The following is a 24,548-nucleotide window of genomic DNA, read 5'->3' on the forward strand; positions in this document are numbered from 1 at the left end:
GAGATAATAGAGATTGGTATTCCATGTCTGGAGATGACTTCCTTCAAATACAGTCGTGCTAACTTCTCCATCTTGTCATCTTCTCTTATTGGCAGGAAGTGTGCTGATTTGGTGAGACGATCAACTATTACCCAAATAGTATCAAAACCACTTGCAGTCCTTGGCAATTTAGTGATGAAATCCATGGTAATGTTTTCCCATTTCCATTCCGAGATTTCGGGTTGTTGAAGTAGACCTGATGGTTTCTGATGCTCAGCTTTGACCTTAGAACACGTCAAACATTCTCCTACGTATTTAGCAACATCGACTTTCATACCCGGCCACCAAAAATGTTTCTTGAGATCCTTGTACATCTTCCCCGTTCCAGGATGTATTGAGTATCTGGTTTTATGAGCTTCTCTAAGTACCATTTCTCTCATATCTCCAAATTTTGGTACCCAAATCCTTTCAGGCCTATACCGGGTTCCGTCTTCCCGAATATTAAGATGCTTCTCCGATCCTTTGGGTATTTCATCCTTTAAATTTCCCTCTTTTAAAACTCCTTGTTGCGCCTCCTTTATTTGAGTAGTAAGGTTATTATGAATCATTATATTCATAGATTTTACTCGAATGGGTTCTCTGTCCTTCCTGCTCAAGGCATCGGCTACCACATTTGCCTTCCCCAGGTGGTAACGAATCTCAAAGTCGTAATCATTCAATAATTCAATCCACCTACGCTGCCTCATATTCAGTTGTTTCTGATTAAATATGTGTTGAAGACTTTTGTGGTCGGTATATATAATACTTTTGACCCCATATAAGTAGTGCCTCTAAGTCTTTAATGCAAAAACAACCGCGCCTAATTCCAAATCATGCGTCGTATAATTTTGTTCGTGAATCTTCAATTGTCTAGACGCATAAGCAATCACCTTTGTTCGTTGCATTAATACACAACCGAGACCTTGCTTTGATGCGTCACAATAAATCACAAAATCATCATTCCCTTCAGGCAATGACAATATAGGTGCCGTAGTTAGCTTTTTCTTCAATAACTGAAACGCTTTCTCTTGTTCATCATTCCATTCAAATTTCTTCCCTTTATGCGTTAATGCAGTCAAGGATTTTGCTATTCTGGAAAAGTCTTGGATGAACCTTCTGTAGTAACCAGCTAGTCCTAAAAACTGGCGTATGTGTTTCGGAGTTTTTGGGGTTTCCCACTTTTCAATAGTTTCTATCTTTGCCGGATCCACCTTAATACCTTATTTGTTCACTATGTGACCGAGGAATTGAACTTCTTCCAACCAAAATGCACACTTTGAAAACTTAGCGTATAATTCTTCCTTCCTCAATACTTCTAACACCTTTCTCAAATGTTCACCGTGTTCTTGGTCATTCTTTGAATAAATAAGTATGTCATCAATGAAAACAATGACAAACTTGTCAAGGTATGGTCCACACACTCGGTTCATAAGGTCCATGAACACAGCTGGTGCATTAGTTAAACCAAACGGCATGACCATAAACTCGTAATGACCGTAACGTGTTCTAAAAGCAGTCTTTGGAATATCATCTTCTTTCGCCCGCATTTGATGATACCCGGAACGTAAGTCAATCTTTGAATAAACAGACGAGCCTTGTAGTTGATCAAATAAGTCATCGATTCTCGGTAGTGGGTAGCGGTTCTTGATGGTAAGTTTGTTCAACTCTCGGTAGTCGATACACAACCTGAATGTACCATCTTTCTTCATGACAAACAGAACAGGAGCTCCCCACGGTGATGTGCTTGGTTGAATGAAACCACGCTCTAAAAGTTCTTGTAATTGGCTTTGCAGTTCTTTCATCTTGCTGGGTGCGAGTCTGTAAGGAGCACGAGCTATTGGTGCAGCTCCTGATACAAGATCTATTTGAAATTCAACGGATCGATGTGGGGGTAATCCCGGTAATTCTTTCGGAAATACATCGGGAAATTCTTTTGCAATGGGAACATCATTGATGCTCTTTTCTTCAGTTTGTACTTTCTTGAAGTGTGCTAGAACAGCATAGCAACCTTTTCTTATTAGTTTTTGTGCCTTCAAATTACTAATAAGATGTAGCTTCGTGTTGCCCTTTTCTCCGTACACCATTAAGGGTTTTCCTTTTTCTCGTATAATGCGAATTGCATTTTTGTAACAAACGATCTCTGCTTTCACTTCTTTCAACCAGTCCATACCGATTATCACATCAAAACTCCCTAACTCTACTGGTATCAAATCAATCTTAAATGTTTCGATAATCAGTTTAATTTCTCGATTCCGACATATATTATCTGCTGAAATTAATTTACCATTTGCTAATTCGAGTAAAAATTTACTATCCAAAGGCGTCAATGGACAACTTAATATAGCACAAAAATCTCTACTCATATAGCTTCTATCCGCACCCGAATCAAATAAAACGTAAGCAGATTTATTGTCAATAAGAAACGTACCCGTAACAAGCTCCGGGTCTTCCTGTGCCTCTGCCGCATTAATATTGAAAACTTTTCTGCGGCCTTGTCCATTCGTGTTCTCCTGGTTCGGGCAATTTCTAATAACGTGGCCCAGTTTTCCACATTTATAACAAACTACATTGGCATAACTTGCTCCGACACTACTTGCTCCGCCATTACTCGTTCTGACACCATTTGTTCCTTTCGTTCTATTAACCCCTGGTCCGTAGACCTCACACTTAGCCGCGCTATGACCATTTCTTTTACACTTGTTGCAAAATTTGGTGCAGAACCCCGAGTGATACTTTTCACACCTTTGGCATAGCTGCTTCTGATTGTTGTTGTTGTTGTTGTTGCGGTTATTATTGTTGTTGGGATGATTGTTGTAGTTGCTGTTGCTGTTGCTGTTGTTGTTGTTGTTGTTGTTGGGCCGTTTGTTGTAGTTGCGATTGATGTTGCGATTATTGGGATAATTGTTGTGATTATTGTTGTAATTGCTGTTGTTGTTGTATTGGTGATTCTTATCACCGTTTTCCTCCCACTTTCTTTTGACTTGCTTCACATTGGCCTCTTCAGCAGTCTGTTCTTTAACTCTTTCTTCAATCTGGTTCACTAGTTTGTGAGCTATTCTACATGCCTGTTGTATGGAGGCGGGCTCGTGTGAACTTATATCTTCTTGGATTCTTTCCGGTAATCCTTTCACAAACGCGTCGATCTTCTCTTCCTCATCTTCGAATGCTCCCGAACATAATAGGCACAATTCTGTGAATCGTCTTTTGTACGTGGTAATATCAAATCCTTGGGTTCGTAACCCTCTAAGTTCTGTCTTGAGCTTATTGACCTCAGTTCTGGGACGGTACTTCTCGTTCATCAAGTGCTTGAATGCTGACCACGGTAGTGCGTACGCATCGTCTTGTCCCACTTGCTCTAGATAGGTATTCCACCATGTTAACGCAGAACCTGTGAAGGTATGCGTAGCGTACTTCACTTTGTCCTCTTCAGTACACTTACTTATGGCAAACACCTATTCGACCTTCTCGGTCCACCGTTTTAATCCGATCGGTCCTTCGGTTCCATCAAATTCCAAAGGTTTGCAGGCAGTGAATTCTTTGTAGGTGCATCCTACATGATTTCCTGTACTGCTAGATCCAAGGTTATTGTTGGTATGTAGCGCAGCCTGTACTGCGGCTATGTTTGAAGCTAGAAAAGTACGGAATTCCTCTTCATTCATATTCACGGTGTGTCGAGTAGTCGGTGCCATTTCCTTCAAAATAGTCAAATGGAACAAGTTAATCATACAGAATATTAAGAGTAGTTAATAGTATTTCGTAGCATAATATGAACTCATTTATAAAAGCTTTTTCTTCATATTAGCGTTTTATAAGTTTAAATTCGGGTAGTACCTACCCGTTAAGTTCATACTTAGTAGCTAATATACAATTCAACTACTATAATTCTATATGAAAAACTGATTATAATAATATTTCGCGTTCAAACTTTTACACAATATTTTACAAACTTACAATACCGCTTATTTTACATATAGCATGAAATATAGCACACAATAAATTTGATACAAGATGGTTGTGAAGATAATTCTAGCTAGTACACAAGTCGTTCAGCAAAGGCAATAAAGACACGTAATTCATACGTCCAGAAACAAGTCATGCATTCTGGTTTTACTAGGATTACTTCCCATCCTTGGTCTTGTGGAATATAACCGTTATGGCCGTTGATAAGATAGCGTGTTGTAACGTCGTCAAAGGGACGAGGGTTACGTAATGTCCAACAGTCCCGTAACAATCTAAAAACCTCATTTCTTACGTCAATTACCGACTCCGTCACTTGTGGGAACGTTTTGTTTAATAGTTGTAGCCCGATGTTCTTGTTCTCACTTTGGTGAGAAGCGAACATTACTAATCCGTAAGCATAACATGCTTCTTTATGTTGCATGTTAGCCGCTTTTTCTAAATCACGAAGTCCAATATTCGGATATATTGAGTCAAAATAATTTCTTAACCCATTGCGTAAAATAGCATTTGGGTTCCCCGCAATATATGCGTCAAAGTAAACACATCGTAACTTATGGATTTCCCAATGTGATATCCCCCATCTTTCGAACGAAAGCCTTTTATAAACCAAGGCATTCTTGGAACGTTCTTCGAATGTCTTACAAACTGATCTCGCCTTTAATAGTTGTGCCGAAGAATTCTGACCGACTCTAGACAAGATTTCATCAATCATGTCTCCGGGTAGGTCTCTTAAAATATTGGGTTGTCTATCCATTTTGTGTTTTTATACTATAAAATAGACAAGAGTTAGATTCATAAAAAAATACTTATTAATACAAGCAATTTTTACATATATCATAAAGCATAAGCACACTATATTACATATATTACACCACACGAATACAACTATCTTATTCCGACTCGCTTGTTTCTTCTTCTTCTTTGGTTTTGGTTCGTTTTACCAGGTTTCTAGGGATATATGATGTTCCCCTAATACCAGCCGTCGTTTTCCACATTGGTTTAGAAAAACCTGGTGGTTTAGAGGTTCCCGGGTCATTGTTACAACTTAAGGACTTCGGGGGTTGACGATACATATAAAGTTCATCGGAGTTGGAATTAGATTTCTCTATTTTTATGCCCTTTCCCTTATTATTTTCTTTTGCCTTTTTAAATTCAGTTGGGGTAATTTCTATAACATCATCGGAATTCTCGTCGGAATCCGATTCATTGGAGAATTGGTAATCCTCCCAATATTTTGCTTCCTTGGCGGAAACACCATTGACCATAATTAACCTTGGTCGGTTGGTTGAGGATTTTCTTTTACTTAACCGTTTTATTATTTCCCCCACCGGTTCTATTTCTTCATCCGGTTCCGATTCTTCTTCCGGTTCCGATTCTTCTTCCGGTTCCGACTCTTCTTCAGGTTCCTCTTCGGGAACTTGTGAATCAGTCCACGAATCATTCCAATTTACATTTGACTCTTCATTATTATTATTAGGTGAGTCAATGGGACTTGTTCTAGAGGTAGACATCTATCACATAATATCAAACGCGTTAAGAGATTAATATATCACATAATATTCACATGTTAAAAATATATAGTTTCCAACAAAATTTGTTAAGCAATCATTTTTCAAGTAAACACGGTCGAAGTCCAGACTCACTAATGCATCCTAACAAACTCGATAAGACACACTAATGCAAAATTCTGGTTTTCTAAGACCAACGCTCGGATACCAACTGGAATGTCCCGTTCTTATTGATTAAAAACGTTCCATATTAATTGATTTCGTTGCGAGGTTTTGACCTCTATATGAGACGTTTTTCAAAGACTGCATTCATTTTAAAACAAACCATAACCTTTATTTCATCAATAAAGGTTTAAAAAGCTTTACGTAGATTATCAAATAATGATAATCTAAAATATCCTGTTTACACACGACCATTACATAATGGTTTACAATACAAATATGTTACAACAAAATAAGTTTCTTGAATGTAGTTTTTACACAATATCATACAAGCATGAACTCCAAATCTCGTCCTTATTTAAGTATGCGACAGCGGAAGCTCTTAATAATCACCTGAGAATAAACATGGTTAAAACATCAACAAAAATGTTGGTGAGTTATAGGTTTAACCTATATATATCAAATCATAATAATAGACCACAAGATTTCATATTTCAATACACATCCCATACATAGAGATAAAAATCATTCATATGGTGAACACCTGGTAACCGACATTAACAAGATGCATATATAAGAATATCCCCATCATTCCGGGACACCCTTCGGATATGATATATATTTTGAAGTACTAAAGCATCTGGTACTTTGGATGTGGTTTGTTAGGCCCAATAGATCTATCTTTAGGATTCGCGTCAATTAGGGTGTCTGTTCCCTAATTCTTAGATTACCAGACTTAATAAAAAGGGGCATATTCGATTTCGATAATTCAACCATAGAATGTAGTTTCACGTACTTGTGTCTATTTTGTAAATCATTTATAAAACCTGCATGTATTCTCAACCCAAAAATATTAGATTTTAAAAGTGGGACTATAACTCATTTTCACAGATTTTTACTTCGTCGGGAAGTAAGACTTGGCCACTGGTTGATTCACGAACCTATAACAATATATACATATATATCAAAGTATGTTCAAAATATATTTACAACACTTTTAATATATTTTGATGTTTTAAGTTTATTAAGTCAGCTGTCCTCGTTAGTAACCTACAACTAGTTGTGCACAGTTAGATGTACAGAAATAAATCGATAAATATTACCTTGAATCAATCCACGACCCAGTGTATACGTATCTCAGTATTGATCACAACTCAAACTATATATATTTTGGAATCAACCTCAACCCTGTATAGTTAACTCCAACATTCACATATAGAGTGTCTATGGTTGTTCCGAAATATATATAGATGTGTCGACATGATAGGTCGAAACATTGTATACGTGTCTATGGTATCTCAAGATTACATAATATACAATACAAGTTGATTAAGTTATGGTTGGAATAGATTTGTTACCAATTTTCACGTAGCTAAAATGAGAAAAATTATCCAATCTTGTTTTACCCATAACTTCTTCATTTTAAATCCGTTTTGAGTGAATCAAATTGCTATGGTTTCATATTGAACTCTATTTTATGAATCTAAACAGAAAAAGTATAGGTTTATAGTTGGAAAAATAAGTTACAAGTCATTTTTGTAAAGGTAGTCATTTTAGTCGAAAGAACGACGTCTAGATGACCATTTTAGAAAACATACTTCGACTTTGAGTTTAACCATAATTTTTGGATATAGTTTCATGTTCATAATAAAAATAATTTTTTTAAAATAACAACTTTTAAATCAAAGTTTATCATAGTTTTTAATTAACTAACCCAAAACAGCCCGCGGTGTTACTATGACGGCGTAAATCCGGTTTTACGGTGTTTTTCGTGTTTCCAGGTTTTAAATCATTAAGTTAGAATATCATATAGATATAGAACATGTGTTTAGTTGATTTTAAAAGTCAAGTTAGAAGGATTAACTTTTGTTTGCGAACAAGTTTAGAATTAACTAAACTATGTTCTAGTGAATACAAGTTTAAACCTTTGAATAAGATAGCTTTATATGTATGAATTGAATGATGTTATGAACATCATTACTACCTTAAGTTCCTTGGATAAACCTACTGGAAAAGAGAAAAATGGATCTAGCTTCAACGGATCCTTGGATGGCTCGAAGTTCTTGAAGCAGAATCATGACACGAAAATAAGTTCAAGTAAGATCATCACTTGAAATACGATTGTTATAGTTATAGAAATTGAACCAAAGTTTGAATATGATTATTACCTTGTATTAGAATGATAACCTACTGTAAGAAACAAAGATTTCTTGAGGTTGGATGTGTAGTGACCCGAACTTTTCTATGTTTATATATATTAATTGAGATTGATATTTACATGATTAAATGTTTCCAACATGTTAAGCAATCAAACTTGTTAAGATTTGATTAATTGAAATATGTTTCATATAGACAATTGACCACCCAAGTTGACCGGTGATTCACGAACGTTAAAACTTGTAAAAACTATACGATGACATATATATGGTTATATATATAGTTAACATGTTTTTATTATAAGTATGTATCTCATTAGGTATTTTAACAATGAGTTATATACATAAAAATGAGACTATTAATTTAAGAAACTCGAAAACGATATATATAACGATTATCGTTATAACAACGTCTTACTAGGTACATATGAATCATATTAAGATATTGATACACTTGGTTAATTATGTTAAATGATAAGTAAATATATTATTAAGTGTATTAACAATGAAATACATATGTAAAAATAAGACTACTAACTTAATGATTTCGAAACGAGACATATATGTAACGATTATCGTTGTAACGACATTTAACTGTATATACATCCTACTGAGATATATTATATATCATAATATCATGATAATATAACAATTTAACATCTCATTTGTTATAATAAACAATGGGTTAACAACATTCAACAAGATCATTAACCTAAAGGTTTCAAAACAACATTTACATGTAACGACTAACGATGACTTAACGACTCAGTTAAAATGTATATACATGTAGTGTTTTAATATGTATTCATACACTTTTGAAAGACTTCAAGACACTTATCAAAATACTTCTACTTAACAAAAATGCTTACAGTTACATCCTCGTTCAGTTTCATCAACAATTCTACTCGTATGCACCCGTATTCGTACTCGTACAATACACAGCTTTTAGATGTATGTACTATTGGTATATACACTCCAATGATCAGCTCTTAGCAGCCCATGTGAGTCACCTAACACATGTGGGAACCATCATTTGGCAACTAGCATGAAATATCTCATAAAATTACAAAAATATGAGTAATCATTCATGACTTATTTACATGAAAACAAAATAACATATCCTTTATATCTAATCCATACACCAACGACCAAAAACACCTACAAACACTTTCATTCTTCAATTTTCTTCATATAATTGATCTCTCTCAAGTTCTATCTTCAAGTTCTAAGTGTTCTTCATAAATTCCAAAAGTTCTAGTTTCATAAAATCAAGAATACTTTCAAGTTTGCTAGCTCACTTCCAATCTTGTAAGGTGATCATCCAACCTCAAGAAATCTTTGTTTCTTACAGTAGGTTATCATTCTAATACAAGGTAATAATCATATTCAAACTTTGGTTCAATTTCTATAACTATAACAATCTTATTTTAAGTGATGATCTTACTTGAACTTGTTTTCGTGTCATGATTCTGCTTCAAGAACTTCAAGCCATCCAAGGATCCATTGAAGCTAGATCCATTTTTCTCTTTTCCAGTAGGTTTATCCAAGGAACTTAAGGTAGTAATGATGTTCATAACATCATTCGATTCATACATATAAAGCTATCTTATTCGAAGGTTTAAACTTGTAATCACTAGAACATAGTTTAGTTAATTCTAAACTTGTTCGCAAACAAAAGTTAATCCTTCTAACTTGACTTTTAAAATAAACTAAACACATGTTCTATATCTATATGATATGCTAACTTAATGATTTAAAACCTGGAAACACGAAAAACACCGTAAAACCGGATTTACGCCGTCGTAGTAACACCGCGGGCTGTTTTGGGTTAGTTAATTAAAAACTATGATAAACTTTGATTTAAAAGTTGTTATTCTGAGAAAATGATTTTTATTATGAACATGAAACTATATCCAAAAATTATGGTTAAACTCAAAGTGGAAGTATGTTTTCTAAAATGGTCATCTAGACGTCGTTCTTTCGACTGAAATGACTACCTTTACAAAAACGACTCGTAACTTATTTTTCCGACTATAAACCTATAATTTTTCTGTTTAGATTCATAAAATAGAGTTCAATATGAAACCATAGCAATTTGATTCACTCAAAACGGATTTAAAATGAAGAAGTTATGGGTAAAACAAGATTGGATAATTTTTCTCATTTTAGCTACGTGAAAATTGGTAACAAATATATTCCAACCATAACTTAATCAACTTGTATTGTATATTATGTAATCTTGAGATACCATAGACACGTATACAATGTTTCGACCTATCATGTCGACACATCTATATATATTCCGGAACAACCATAGACACTCTATATGTGAATGTTGGAGTTAGCTATACAGGGTTGAGGTTGATTCCAAAATATGTATAGTTTGAGTTGTGATCAATACTGAGATACGTATACACTGGGTCGTGGATTGATTCAAGATAATATTTATCGATTTATTTCTGTATATCTAACTGTGGACAACTAGTTATAGGTTACTAACGAGGACAGCTGACTTAATAAACTTAAAACATCAAAATATATTAAAAGTGTTGTAAATATATTTTGAACATACTTTGATATATATGTATATATTGTTATAGGTTCGTGAATCAACCAGTGGCCAAGTCTTACTTCCCGACGAAGTAAAAATCTGTGAAAGTGAGTTATAGTCCCACTTTTAAAATATAATATTTTTGGGATGAGAATACATGCAGGTTTTATAAATGATTTACAAAATAGACACAAGTACGTGAAACTACATTCTATGGTTGAATTATCGAAATCGAATATGCCCCTTTTTATTAAGTCTGGTAATCTAAGAATTAGGGAACAGACACCCTAATTGACGCGAATCCTAAAGATAGATCTATTGGGCCTAACAAACCCCATCCAAAGTACCGGATGCTTTAGTACTTCGAAATTTATATCATATCCGAAGGGTGTCCCGGAATGATGGGGATATTCTTATATATGCATCTTGTTAATGTCGGTTACCAGGTGTTCATCATATGAATGATTTTTATCTCTATGTATGGGATGTGTATTGAAATATGAAATCTTGTGGTCTATTGTTACGATTTGATATATATAGGTTAAACCTATAACTCACCAACATTTTTGTTGACGTTTTAAGCATGTTTATTCTCAGGTGATTATTAAGAGCTTCCGCTGTCGCATACTTAAATAAGGACAAGATTTGGAGTCCATGCTTGTATGATATTGTGTAAAAACTGCATTCAAGAAACTTATTTTGTTGTAACATATTTGTATTGTAAACCATTATGTAATGGTCGTGTGTAAACAGGATATTTTAGATTATCATTATTTGATAATCTACGTAAAGCTTTTTAAACCTTTATTGATGAAATAAAGGTTATGGTTTGTTTAAAAATGAATGCAGTCTTTGAAAAACGTCTCATATAGAGGTCAAAACCTCGCAACGAAATCAATTAATATGGAACGTTTTTAATCAATAAGAACGGGACATTTCAGTTGGTATCCGAGCGTTGGTCTTAGAGAACCAGAATTTTGCATTAGTGTGTCTTATCGAGTTTGTTAGGATGCATTAGTGAGTCTGGACTTCGACCGTGTTTACTTAAAAAATGATTGCTTAACAAATTTTGTTGGAAACTATATATTTTTAACATGTGAATATTATGTGATATATTAATCTCTTAACGCATTTGATATTATGTGATAGATGTCTACCTCTAGAACAAGTCCCATTGACTCACCTAATAATAATGAAGAGTCAAATGTAAATTGGAATGATTCGTGGACTGATTCACAAGTTCCCGAAGAGGAACCGGAAGAAGAGTCGGAACCGGAAGAAGAATCGGAACCGGAAGAAGAATCGGAACCGGATGAAGAAATAGAACCGGTGGGGGAAATAATAAAACGGTTAAGTAAAAGAAAATACTCAACCAACCGACCAAGGTTAATTATGGTCAATGGTGTTTCTGTCAAGGAAGCAAAATATTGGGAGGATTACCAATTCTCCGATGAATCAGATTCCGACAAGAATTCCGATGATGTTATAGAAATTACCCCAACTGAATTTAAAAAGGCAAAAGAAAATAATAAGGGAAAGGGCATAAAAATAGAGAAATCTAATTCCAACCCCGATGAACTTTATATGTATCGTCAACCCCCGAAGTCCTTAAGTTTTAACAATGACCCGGGAACCTCTAAACCACCGGGTTTTTCTAAACCAATGTGGAAAATTACGGCTCGTATTAGGGGAACATCATATATCCCTAGAAACTTGGCAAAACGAACCAAAACCGAAGAAGAAGAAACGAGCGAGTCGGAATAAGATAGTTGTATTCGTGTGGTGTAATATATGTAATATAGTGTGCTTATGCTTTATGATATATGTAAAAATTGCTTGTATTAATAAGTATTTTTTTATGAATCTAACTCTTATCTATTTTACAGTTTAAAAACACAAAATGGATAGACAACCCAATATTTTAAGAGACCTACCCGGAGACATGATTGATGAAATCTTGTCTAGAGTCGGCCAGAATTCCTCGGCACAACTATTTAAGGCGAGATCAGTTTGTAAGACATTCGAAGAACGTTCCAAGAATGTCTTGGTTTATAAGAGACTTTCGTTTGAAAGATGGGGGATATCACATTGGGAAACCCATAAGTTACGATGTGTTTACTTTGACGCATATATTGCGGGGAACCCAAATGCTATTTTACGCAACGGGTTAAGAAATTATTTTGACTCAATATATCCGAATATTGGACTTCGTGATTTAGAAAAAGCGGCTAACATGCAACATAAAGAAGCATGTTATGCTTACGGATTAGTAATGTTCGCTTCTCACCAAAGTGAGAACAAGAACATCGGGCTACAACTATTAAACAAAACGTTTCCACAAGTGACGGAGTCGGTAATTGGGGTAAGAAATGAGGTTTTTAGATTATTACGGGACTGTTGGACATTACGTAACCCTCGTCCCTTTGATGACGTTACAACACGCTGTCTTATCAACGGCCATAACGGTTATGTTGCACAAGACCAAGGATGGGAAGTAGTCCTAGTAAAACCAGAATGCATGACTTGTTTCTGGACGTATGAATTACGTGTCTTTATTGCCTTTGCTGAACGACTTGTGTACTAGCTAGAATTATCTTCACAACTATCTTGTATCAAAGTTATTGTGTGCTATATTTCATGCTTTATGTAAAATAAGCGGTATTGTAAGTTTGTAAAATATTGTATAAAAGTTTGAACGCGAAATATTATTATAATCAGTTTTTCATATAGAATTGTAGTAGTTGAATTGTATATTAGCTACTAAGTATGAACTTAACGGGTAGGTACTACCCGAATTTAAACTTATAAAACGCTAATATGAAGAAAAAGCTTTTATAAATGAGTTCATATTATGCTACGAAATACTATTAACTACTCTTAATATTCTGTATGATTAACTTGTTCCATTTGACTATTTGAAGGAAATGGCACCGAATACTCGACACACAGTGAATATGAATGAAGAGGAATTCCGTACTTTTATAGCTTCAAACATAGCCGCAGTACAGGCTGCGCTACATACCAACAATAACCTTGGATCTAGCAGTACAGGAAATCGTGTAGGATGCACCTACAAAGAATTCACTGCCTGCAAACCATTGGAATTTGATGGAACCGAAGGACCGATCGGATTGAAACGGTGGACCGAGAAGGTCGAATCGGTGTTTTCCATAAGTAAGTGTACTGAAGAGGACAAAGTGAAGTACGCTACGCATACCTTCACAGGTTCTGCGTTAACATGGTGGAATACCTATCTAGAGCAAGTGGGACAAGACGATGCGTACGCACTACCGTGGTCAGCATTCAAGCACTTGATGAACGAGAAGTACCGTCCCAGAACCGAGGTCAATAAGCTCAAGACAGAACTTAGAGGGTTACGAACCCAAGGATTTGATATTACCACGTATGAAAGACGATTCACAGAATTGTGCCTATTGTGTCCGGGAGCATTCGAAGATGAGGAAGAGAAGATCGACGCGTTTGTGAAAGGATTACCCGAAAGAATCCAAGAAGATATAAGTTCACACGAGCCCGCCTCCATACAACAGGCATGTAGAATGGCTCACAAACTAGTGAACCAGATTGAAGAAAGAATTAAAGAACAGACTGCTGAAGAGGCCAATGTGAAGCAAGTCAAAAGAAAGTGGGAGGAAAATGGTGATAAGAATCACCAATACAACAACAACAGCAATCGCAACAATTATCCCAACAATCGCAACATCAATCGCAACTACAAAAAACGGCCCAACAACAACAACAACAACAACAGCAACTACAACAATCATCCCAACAACAATAATAACCGCAACAACAACAACAATCAGAAGCAGCTATGCCAAAGGTGTGAAAAGTATCACTCGGGGTTCTACACCAAAGTTTGCAACAAGTGTAAAAGAAATGGTCATAGCGCGGCGAAGTGTGAGGTCTACGGACCAGGGGTTAATAGAACGAAAGGAACAAATGGTGTCGGAACGAGTAATGGCGGAGCAAGTAGTGTCGGAGCAAGCTATGCCAATGTAGTTTGTTATAAATGTGGAAAACCGGGCCACATTATTAGAAATTGCCCGAACCAGGAGAACACGAATGGACAAGGCCGGGTAAGAGTTTTCAATATTAATGCGGCAGAGGCACAGGAAGACCCGGAGCTTGTTACGGGTACGTTTCTTATTGACAATAAATCTGCTTACGTTTTATTTGATTCGGGTGCGGATAGAAGCTATATGAGTAGAGATTTTTGTGCTAAATTAAGTTGCCCATTGACGCCTTTGGATAGTAAATTTTTACTCGAATTAGCAAATGGTAAATTAATTTCAGCAGATAATATATGTCGGAATCGAGAAATTAAACTGGTTAGCGAAACATTTAAGATTGATTTAATACCAGTAGAGTTAGGGAGTTTTGATGTGATAATCGGTATGGACTGGTTGAAAGAAGTGAAAGCAGAGATCGTTTGTTACAAAAATGCAATTCGCATTATACGAGAAAAAGGAAAACCCTTAATGGTGTACGGAGAAAAGGGCAACATGAAGCTACATCTTATTAGTAATTTGAAGGCACAAAAACTAATAAGAAAAGGTTGCTATGCTGTTCTAGCACACGTCGAGAAAGTACAAACTGAAGAAAAGAGCATCAATGATGTTCCCATTGCAAAAGAATTTCCCGATGTATTTCCGAAAGAATTACCGGGATTACCCCCACATCGATCCGTTGAATTTCAAATAGATCTTGTACCAGGAGCTGCACCAATAGCTCGTGCTCCTTACAGACTCGCACCCAGCGAGATGAAAGAACTTCAAAGCCAATTACAAGAACTTTTAGAGCGTGGTTTCATTCGACCAAGCACATCACCGTGGGGAGCTCCTGTTTGGTTTGTTAAGAAGAAAGATGGTACATTCAGGTTGTGTATCGACTACCGAGAGTTGAACAAACTTACCATCAAGAACCGCTACCCACTACCGAGAATCGACGACTTATTTGATCAACTACAAGGTTCGTCTGTTTATTCAAAGATTGACTTACGTTCCGGGTATCATCAAATGCGGGTGAAAGAAGATGATATTCCAAAGACTGCTTTCAGAACACGTTATGGTCATTACGAGTTTATGGTCATGCCGTTTGGTTTAACTAATGCACCAGCTGTGTTCATGGACCTTATGAACCGAGTGTGTGGACCATACCTTGACAAGTTTGTCATTGTTTTCATTGATGACATACTTATTTACTCAAAGAATGACCAAGAACACGGTGAACATTTGAGAAAGGTGTTAGAAGTATTGAGAAAGGAAGAATTGTACGCTAAGTTTTCAAAGTGTGCATTTTGGTTGGAAGAAGTTCAATTCCTCGGTCACATAGTGAACAAAGAAGGTATTAAGGTGGATCCGGCAAAGATAGAAACTGTTGAAAAGTGGGAAACCCCGAAAACTCCGAAACACATACGCCAGTTTTTAGGACTAGCTGGTTACTACAGAAGGTTCATCCAAGACTTTTCCAGAATAGCAAAACCCTTGACTGCATTAACGCATAAAGGGAAGAAATTTGAATGGAATGATGAACAAGAGAAAGCGTTTCAGTTATTGAAGAAAAAGCTAACTACGGCACCTATATTGTCATTGCCTGAAGGGAATGATGATTTTGTGATTTATTGTGATGCATCAAAGCAAGGTCTCGGTTGTGTATTAATGCAACGAACGAAGGTGATTGCTTATGCGTCTAGACAATTGAAGATTCACGAACAAAATTATACGACGCATGATTTGGAATTAGGCGCGGTTGTTTTTGCATTAAAGACTTGGAGGCACTACTTATATGGGGTCAAAAGTATTATATATACCGACCACAAAAGTCTTCAACACATATTTAATCAGAAACAACTGAATATGAGGCAGCGTAGGTGGATTGAATTATTGAATGATTACGACTTTGAGATTCGTTACCACCCGGGGAAGGCAAATGTGGTAGCCGATGCCTTGAGCAGGAAGGACAGAGAACCCATTCGAGTAAAATCTATGAATATAATGATTCATAATAACCTTACTACTCAAATAAAGGAGGCGCAACAAGGAGTTTTAAAAGAGGGAAATTTAAAGGATGAAATACCCAAAGGATCGGAGAAGCATCTTAATATTCGGGAAGACGGAACCCGGTATAGGGCTGAAAGGATTTGGGTACCAAAATTTGGAGATATGAGAGAAATGGTACTTAGAGAAGCTCATAAAACCAGATACTCAATACATCCTGGAATGGGGAAGATGTACAAGGATCTCAAGAAACATTTTTGGTGGCCGGGTATGAAAGCCGATGTTGCTAAATACGTAGGAGAATGTTTGACGTGTTCTAAGGTCAAAGCTGAGCATCAGAAACCATCAGGTCTACTTCAACAACCCGAAATCCCAGAATGGAAATGGGAAAACATTACCATGGATTTCATCACTAAATTGCCAAGGACTGCAAGTGGTTTTGATACTATTTGGGTAATAGTTGATCGTCTCACCAAATCAGCACACTTCCTGCCAATAAGAGAAGATGACAAGATGGAGAAGTTAGCACGACTGTATTTGAAGGAAGTCGTCTCCAGACATGGAATACCAATCTCTATTATCTCGGATAGGGATGGCAGATTTATTTCAAGATTCTGGCAGACATTACAGCAAGCATTAGAAACTCGTCTAGACATGAGTACTGCCTATCATCCACAAACTGATGGGCAGAGCGAAAGGATGATACAAACGCTTGAAGACATGCTACGAGCATGTGTTATTGATTTCGGAAATAGTTGGGATCGACATCTACCGTTAGCAGAATTTTCCTACAACAATAGCTACCATTCAAGCATTGAGATGGCGCCGTTTGAAGCACTTTATGGTAGAAAGTGCAGGTCTCCGATTTGTTTGAGTGAAGTGGGGGATAGACAGATTACGGGTCCGGAGATTATACAAGAAACTACCGAGAAGATCATCCAAATTCAACAACGATTGAAAACTGCCCAAAGTCGACAAAAGAGCTACGCTGACATTAAAAGAAAAGATATAGAATTTGAAATTGGAGAGATGGTCATGCTTAAAGTTGCACCTTGGAAAGGCGTTGTTCGATTTGGTAAACGAGGGAAATTAAATCCAAGGTATATTGGACCATTCAAGATTATTGATCGTGTCGGACCAGTAGCTTACCGACTTGAGTTACCTCAACAACTCACGGCTGTACATAACACTTTCCACGTCTCGAATTTGAAGAAATGTTTTGCTAAAGAAGATCTCACTATTCCGCTAGATGAAATCCAACTCAACGAAAAACTCCAATTCATCGAAGAACCCGTCGAAATAATGGATCGTGAGGTTAAAAGACTTAAGCAAAACAATATACCAATTGTTAAGGTTCGATGGAATGCTCGTAGAGGACCCGAGTTCACCTGGGAGCGTGAAGATCAGATGAAGAAGAAATACCCGCATCTATTTCCAGAAGATTCGTCAACACCTTCAACAGCTTAAAATTTCGGGACGAAATTTATTTAACGGGTAGGTACTGTAGTGACCCGAACTTTTCCATGTTTATATATATTAATTGAGATTGATATTTACATGATTAAATGTTTCCAACATGTTAAGCAATCAAACTTGTTAAGACTTGATTAATTGAAATATGTTTCATATAGACAATTGACCACCCAAGTTGACCGGTGATTCACGAACGTTAAAACTTGTAAAAACTATACGATGACATATATATGGTTATATATATAGTTAACATGTTTTTATTATAATTATGTATCTCATTAGGTATTTTAACAATGAGTTATATACATAAAAATGAGACTATTAATTTAAGAAACTCGAAAACGATATATATAACGATTATCGTTATAACAACGTCTTACTAGGTACATATGAATCATATTAAGATATTGATACACTTGGTTAATTATGTTAAATGATAAGTAAATATATTATTAAGTGTATTAACAATGAAATACATATGTAAAAATAAGACTACTAACTTAATGATTTCGAAACGAGACATATATGTAACGATTATCGTTGTAACGACATTTAACTGTATATACATCATACTGAGATATATTATATATCATAATATCATGATAATATAACAATTTAACATCTCATTTGTTATAATAAACAATGGGTTAACAACATTCAACAAGATCATTAACCTAAAGGTTTCAAAACAACATTTACATGTAACGACTAACGATGACTTAACGACTCAGTTAAAATGTATATACATGTAGTGTTTTAATATGTATTCATACACTTTTGAAAGACTTCAAGACACTTATCAAAATACTTCTACTTAACAAAAATGCTTATAGTTACATCCTCGTTCAGTTTCATCAACAATTCTACTCGTATGCACCCGTATTCGTACTCGTACAATACACAGCTTTTAGATGTATGTACTATTGGTATATACACTCCAATGATCAGCTCTTAGCAGCCCATGTGAGTCACCTAACACATGTGGGAACCATCATTTGGCAACTAGCATGAAATATCTCATAAAATTACAAAAATATGAGTAATCATTCATGACTTATTTACATGAAAACAAAATAACATATCCTTTATATCTAATCCATACACCAACGACCAAAAACACCTACAAACACTTTCATTCTTCAATTTTCTTCATCTAATTGATCTCTCTCAAGTTCTATCTTCAAGTTCTAAGTGTTCTTCATAAATTCCAAAAGTTCTAGTTTCATAAAATAGAGAATACTTTCAAGTTTGCTAGCTCACTTCCAATCTTGTAAGGTGATCATGCAACCTCAAGAAATCTTTGTTTCTTATAGTAGGTTATCATTATAATACAAGGTAATAATCATATTCAAACTTTGGTTCAATTTCTATAACTATAACAATCTTATTTTAAGTGATGATCTTACTTGAACTTGTTTTCGTGTCATGATTCTGCTTCAAGAACTTCGAGCCATCCAAGGATCCATTGAAGCTAGATCCATTTTTCTCTTTTCCAGTAGGTTTATCCAAGGAACTTAAGGTAGTAATGATGTTCATAACATCATTCGATTCATACATATAAAGCTATCTTATTCGAAGGTTTAAACTTGTAATCACTAGAACATAGTTTAGTTAATTCTAAACTTGTTCGCAAACAAAAGTTAATCCTTCTAACTTGACTTTTAAAATAAACTAAACACATGTTCTATATCTATATGATATGCTAACTTAATGATTTAAAACCTGGAAACACGAAAAACACCGTAAAACCGGATTTACGCCGTCGTAGTAACACCGCGGGCTGTTTTGGGTTAGTTAATTAAAAACTATGATAAACTTTGATTTAAAAGTTGTTATTCTGAGAAAATGATTTTTATTATGAACATGAAACTATATCCAAAAATTATGGTTAAACTCAAAGTGGAAGTATGTTTTCTAAAATGGTCATCTAGACGTCGTTCTTTCGACTGAAATGACTACCTTTACAAAAACGACTCGTAACTTATTTTTCCGACTATAAACCTATACTTTTTCTGTTTAGATTCATAAAATAGAGTTCAATATGAAACCATAGCAATTTGATTCACTCAAAACGGATTTAAAATGAAGAAGTTATGGGTAAAACAAGATTGGATAATTTTTCTCATTTTAGCTACGTGAAAATTGGTAACAAATATATTCCAACCATAACTTAATCAACTTGTATTGTATATTATGTAATCTTGAGATACCATAGACACGTATACAATGTTTCGACCTATCATGTCGACACATCTATATATATTTCGGAACAATCATAGACACTCTATATGTGAATGTTGGAGTTAGCTATACAGGGTTGAGGTTGATTCCAAAATATGTATAGTTTGAGTTGTGATCAATACTGAGATACGTATACACTGGGTCGTGGATTGATTCAAGATAATATTTATCGATTTATTTCTGTATATCTAACTGTGGACAACTAGTTATAGGTTACTAACGAGGACAGCTGACTTAATAAACTTAAAACATCAAAATATATTAAAAGTGTTGTAAATATATTTTGAACATACTTTGATATATATGTATATATTGTTATAGGTTCGTGAATCAACCAGTGGCCAAGTCTTACTTCCCGACGAAGTAAAAATCTGTGAAAGTGAGTTATAGTCCCACTTTTAAAATCTAATATTTTTGGGATGAGAATACATGCAGGTTTTATAAATGATTTACAAAATAGACACAAGTACGTGAAACTACATTCTATGGTTGAATTATCGAAATCGAATATGCCCCTTTTTATTAAGTCTGGTAATCTAAGAATTAGGGAACAGACACCCTAATTGACGCGAATCCTAAAGATAGATCTATTGGGCCTAACAAACCCCATCCAAAGTACCGGATGCTTTAGTACTTCGAAATTTATATCATATCCGAAGGGTGTCCCGGAATGATGGGGATATTCTTATATATGCATCTTGTTAATGTCGGTTACCAGGTGTTCATCATATGAATGATTTTTATCTCTATGTATGGGATGTGTATTGAAATATGAAATCTTGTGGTCTATTGTTACGATTTGATATATATAGGTTAAACCTATAACTCACCAACATTTTTGTTGACGTTTTAAGCATGTTTATTCTCAGGTGATTATTAAGAGCTTCCGCTGTCGCATACTTAAATAAGGACAAGATTTGGAGTCCATGCTTGTATGATATTGTGTAAAAACTGCATTCAAGAAACTTATTTTGTTGTAACATATTTGTATTGTAAACCATTATGTAATGGTCGTGTGTAAACAGGATATTTTAGATTATCATTATTTGATAATCTACGTAAAGCTTTTTAAACCTTTATTGATGAAATAAAGGTTATGGTTTGTTTAAAAATGAATGCAGTCTTTGAAAAACGTCTCATATAGAGGTCAAAACCTCGCAACGAAATCAATTAATATGGAATGTTTTTAATCAATAAGAACGGGACATTTCAGGATGATCACCTTACAAGATTGGAAGTGAGCTAGCAAACTTGAAAGTATTCTTGATTTTATGTAACTAGAACTTGTAGAATATATGAAGAACACTTAGAACTTGAAGATAGAACTTGAGAGAGATCAATTAGATGAAAAAAATTGAAGAATGAAAGTGTTTGTAGGTGTTTTTGGTCGTTGGTGTATGGATTAGATATAAAGGATATGTAATTTTGTTTTCATGTAAATAAGTCATGAATGATTACTCATATTTTTGTAATTTTATGAGATATTTCATGCTAGTTGCCAAATGATGGTTCTCACATGTGTTAGGTGACTCACATGGGCTGCTAAGAGCTGATCATTGGAGTGTATATACCAATAGTACATACATCTAAAAGCTGTGTATTGTACGAGTACGAATACGGGTGCATACGAGTATAATTGTTGATGAAACTGAACGAGGATGTAATTGTAAGCATTTTTGTTAAGTAGAAGTATTTTGATAAGTGTATTGAAGTCTTTAAAAAGTGTATAAATACATATTAAAACACCACATGTATATACATTTTAACTGAGTCGTTAAGTCATCGTTAGTCGTTACATGTAAGTGTTGTTTTGAAACCTTTAGGTTAACGATCTTGTTAAATGTTGTTAACCCAATATTTATAATATCAAATGAGATTTTAAATTATTATATTATCATGATATTATCATGTATGAATATCTCTTAATATGATATATATACATTAAATGTCTTTACAACGATAATCGTTACATATATGTCTCGTTTAAAAATCATTAAGTTAGTAGTCTTGTTTTTACATATGTAGTTCATTGTTAATATACTTAATGATATGTTTACTTATCATAGTATCATGTTAACTATATATATATATATATATATATATATATATATATATATATCCATATATATGTCATCATATAGTTTTTACAAGTTTTAACGTTCGTGAATCACCGGTCAACTTGGGTGGTCAATTGTCTATATGAAACATATTTCAATTAATCAAGTCTTAACAAGTTTGATTGCTTAACATGTTGGAAACATTTAATCATGTAAATATCAATCTCAATTAATATATATAAACATGGAAAAGTTCGGGTCACTACAGGCTCATTATTTAATTTATAAAAAAAATCTTATTTCTTTTTATTTTTATTTTTTTTATAAGCTAAAAATATATATAATGATTAAAATAACTTATCATTTAATTAATAATTATGTTACATATAGTTTTAAATATAATACGCATTAATATTAACTAAAGTTATTTTATATAATTAGTGTAAACTTTAGTTAACAGAACATGTCAACTAAAAATAAATATTTGATCAACGTCGAATTTAATTATATATTACGTATGGATAACAACCCTATAGTCAAATTAGTCAATTCAGGTATGGAAATATGAGGGTTGTTATAAGTTTTTCTTTTTCAAATAAAGAGCGTTGATTTTATCATAGATTAGAGCAATTTCTCGTTTCATTTTAGTTGATCTTTTAGCCAATGCTTCCTCAACCTCACTGTTGGATGCAAATGTGAGTCGTGCAGGTAGGCCAATCATCAAGTATCTACTATCATACAGACAGGGCTATGCTTTGGCCATTTTGGACAAGGTGAGAGGATTTTCAAAACCTAGGCCTTTGTTCTCACGGAAGGAGTCCTTTGGTCGATTCATGAAAAGGGTTTGATTCGAGATGTGTCCTGCTAAAACAACCTTAGACTGTTCGGTCCTGTAGAGCTTTTCTTCAAATTTTCGTAGACGAGTTTGAAGCTCTAGATTATGTGCAGTAAGTTTAGAACATTCAGAGGTTTTCTTAGCAAGATCGAAGAGAGGTTCTCTTATCTTTTCTTCTAAGGTATCTAGGAGAGTTTTCTTAGAAGCAGTGAGTTTCTTAATTTCTTTCTCAACATTTTCTACTTTCTCACTAAGAACTTCATTTCTTAACCTAAAGTTTGTCCTTTCTATTCGTAACGGTCTCACACTAGATTCTAGCTCCTTCAATTGTGTTACTTTATCAGCTAGATCCTTCTGAAGCATTAGGTATGCATTGTTTGACACTTTGATTTTCAATTCAACTTTTAACCTATGGTTCTCATTTTGTAGTCCACTAACTTGACTAGCAAGTGATCTAAGGTCCTTACTCATTTTAGCAAAGTTGTCAACATACATATTAGGCAATTCAGGGAGCATTCTATCATGATTATGAGAAGCAGGTTCATCTCTAATGGGCACATTAATTTGGATAGAAGGGTCATTGGGTCTCTTAGAGGTTGCTTGCAATACATCAGAAACACATTCAGAACTATTATTTACAGAGTTATAATATTCATGAATTATGTCGATGTAAAGTTGTACCTCTTCCTCATCATCGGAAGAAACACTGTCAGGAGCATGGTTCATGTTTGTGAGTTTCACTACATTGGCACGTTCGGGCTCCTGTTCACTGTCTGACCAGTTTAGCCAAACATCATCTGAGGCTTTGAGGACCTTCCCCTTTTCGGCATCTTGGGCGAGCAACATCTTTTTCTTGTAGTACTCGGCATCCTTTCGTTTGGGTAGTCTGCATTCTCGTGCAAAGTGACCTATTTTACCACAGTTGAAACAAACATTATCGGGGTCCTTGCTGTCAGGGGCCCGGTATTGAGTGGCAGATGTTTCGGGTTTTTTGTAGTAAGAAGAGCTGGATGAGGTTCGATTGTTGTTGTTTTTTCTAAAGCCTCCAGATGATCTCCTGAGATTCAGTTGCTCGCTGAACATTACGGCAGCCTTGACGAGATCTCGATGTTCTTCATCAACATCAGAGTATGTGTCCTCATCAGAGGAAATGGTTTGTTTTGCTTTAAGTGAGTTGGAGAGGTTGGAAGGGGTTTTGGTGGAGCTTTTGTTAACAAACAGAGCCATTGGATCACTGGTTTCAGCGAGATTGGATTTAGGGTTTTGGGCGGCTAGAATATCAGGTTGATGATTCATCAGTTTCCCTACAACTTCATGGATGTTGTACTTCTTGGTGTTTTTGGAGGCACGGAAGTTTTTTCCATATGGTGTCCAGGTGGCATTTAGTTTCTTCAGAAATTTTATGTTCAGCTCTTGATTTTCCTTTTTCACTCCAACCTTCTTTAGCTCATTAATGACTTCACAGAAACATCTGTAGCAGTCCTTTAGAGGTTCATCGGGTTTCTGAAAGTATTCCTCATACATTGAGAGCGCTATGTCAAGTTTTGTCTGATCGGATTGACTGTATCCT

The sequence above is a fragment of the Rutidosis leptorrhynchoides genome, chromosome 2 (assembly GCF_046630445.1).
Source record: "Rutidosis leptorrhynchoides isolate AG116_Rl617_1_P2 chromosome 2, CSIRO_AGI_Rlap_v1, whole genome shotgun sequence".
NCBI lineage: Eukaryota > Viridiplantae > Streptophyta > Magnoliopsida > Asterales > Asteraceae > Rutidosis > Rutidosis leptorrhynchoides.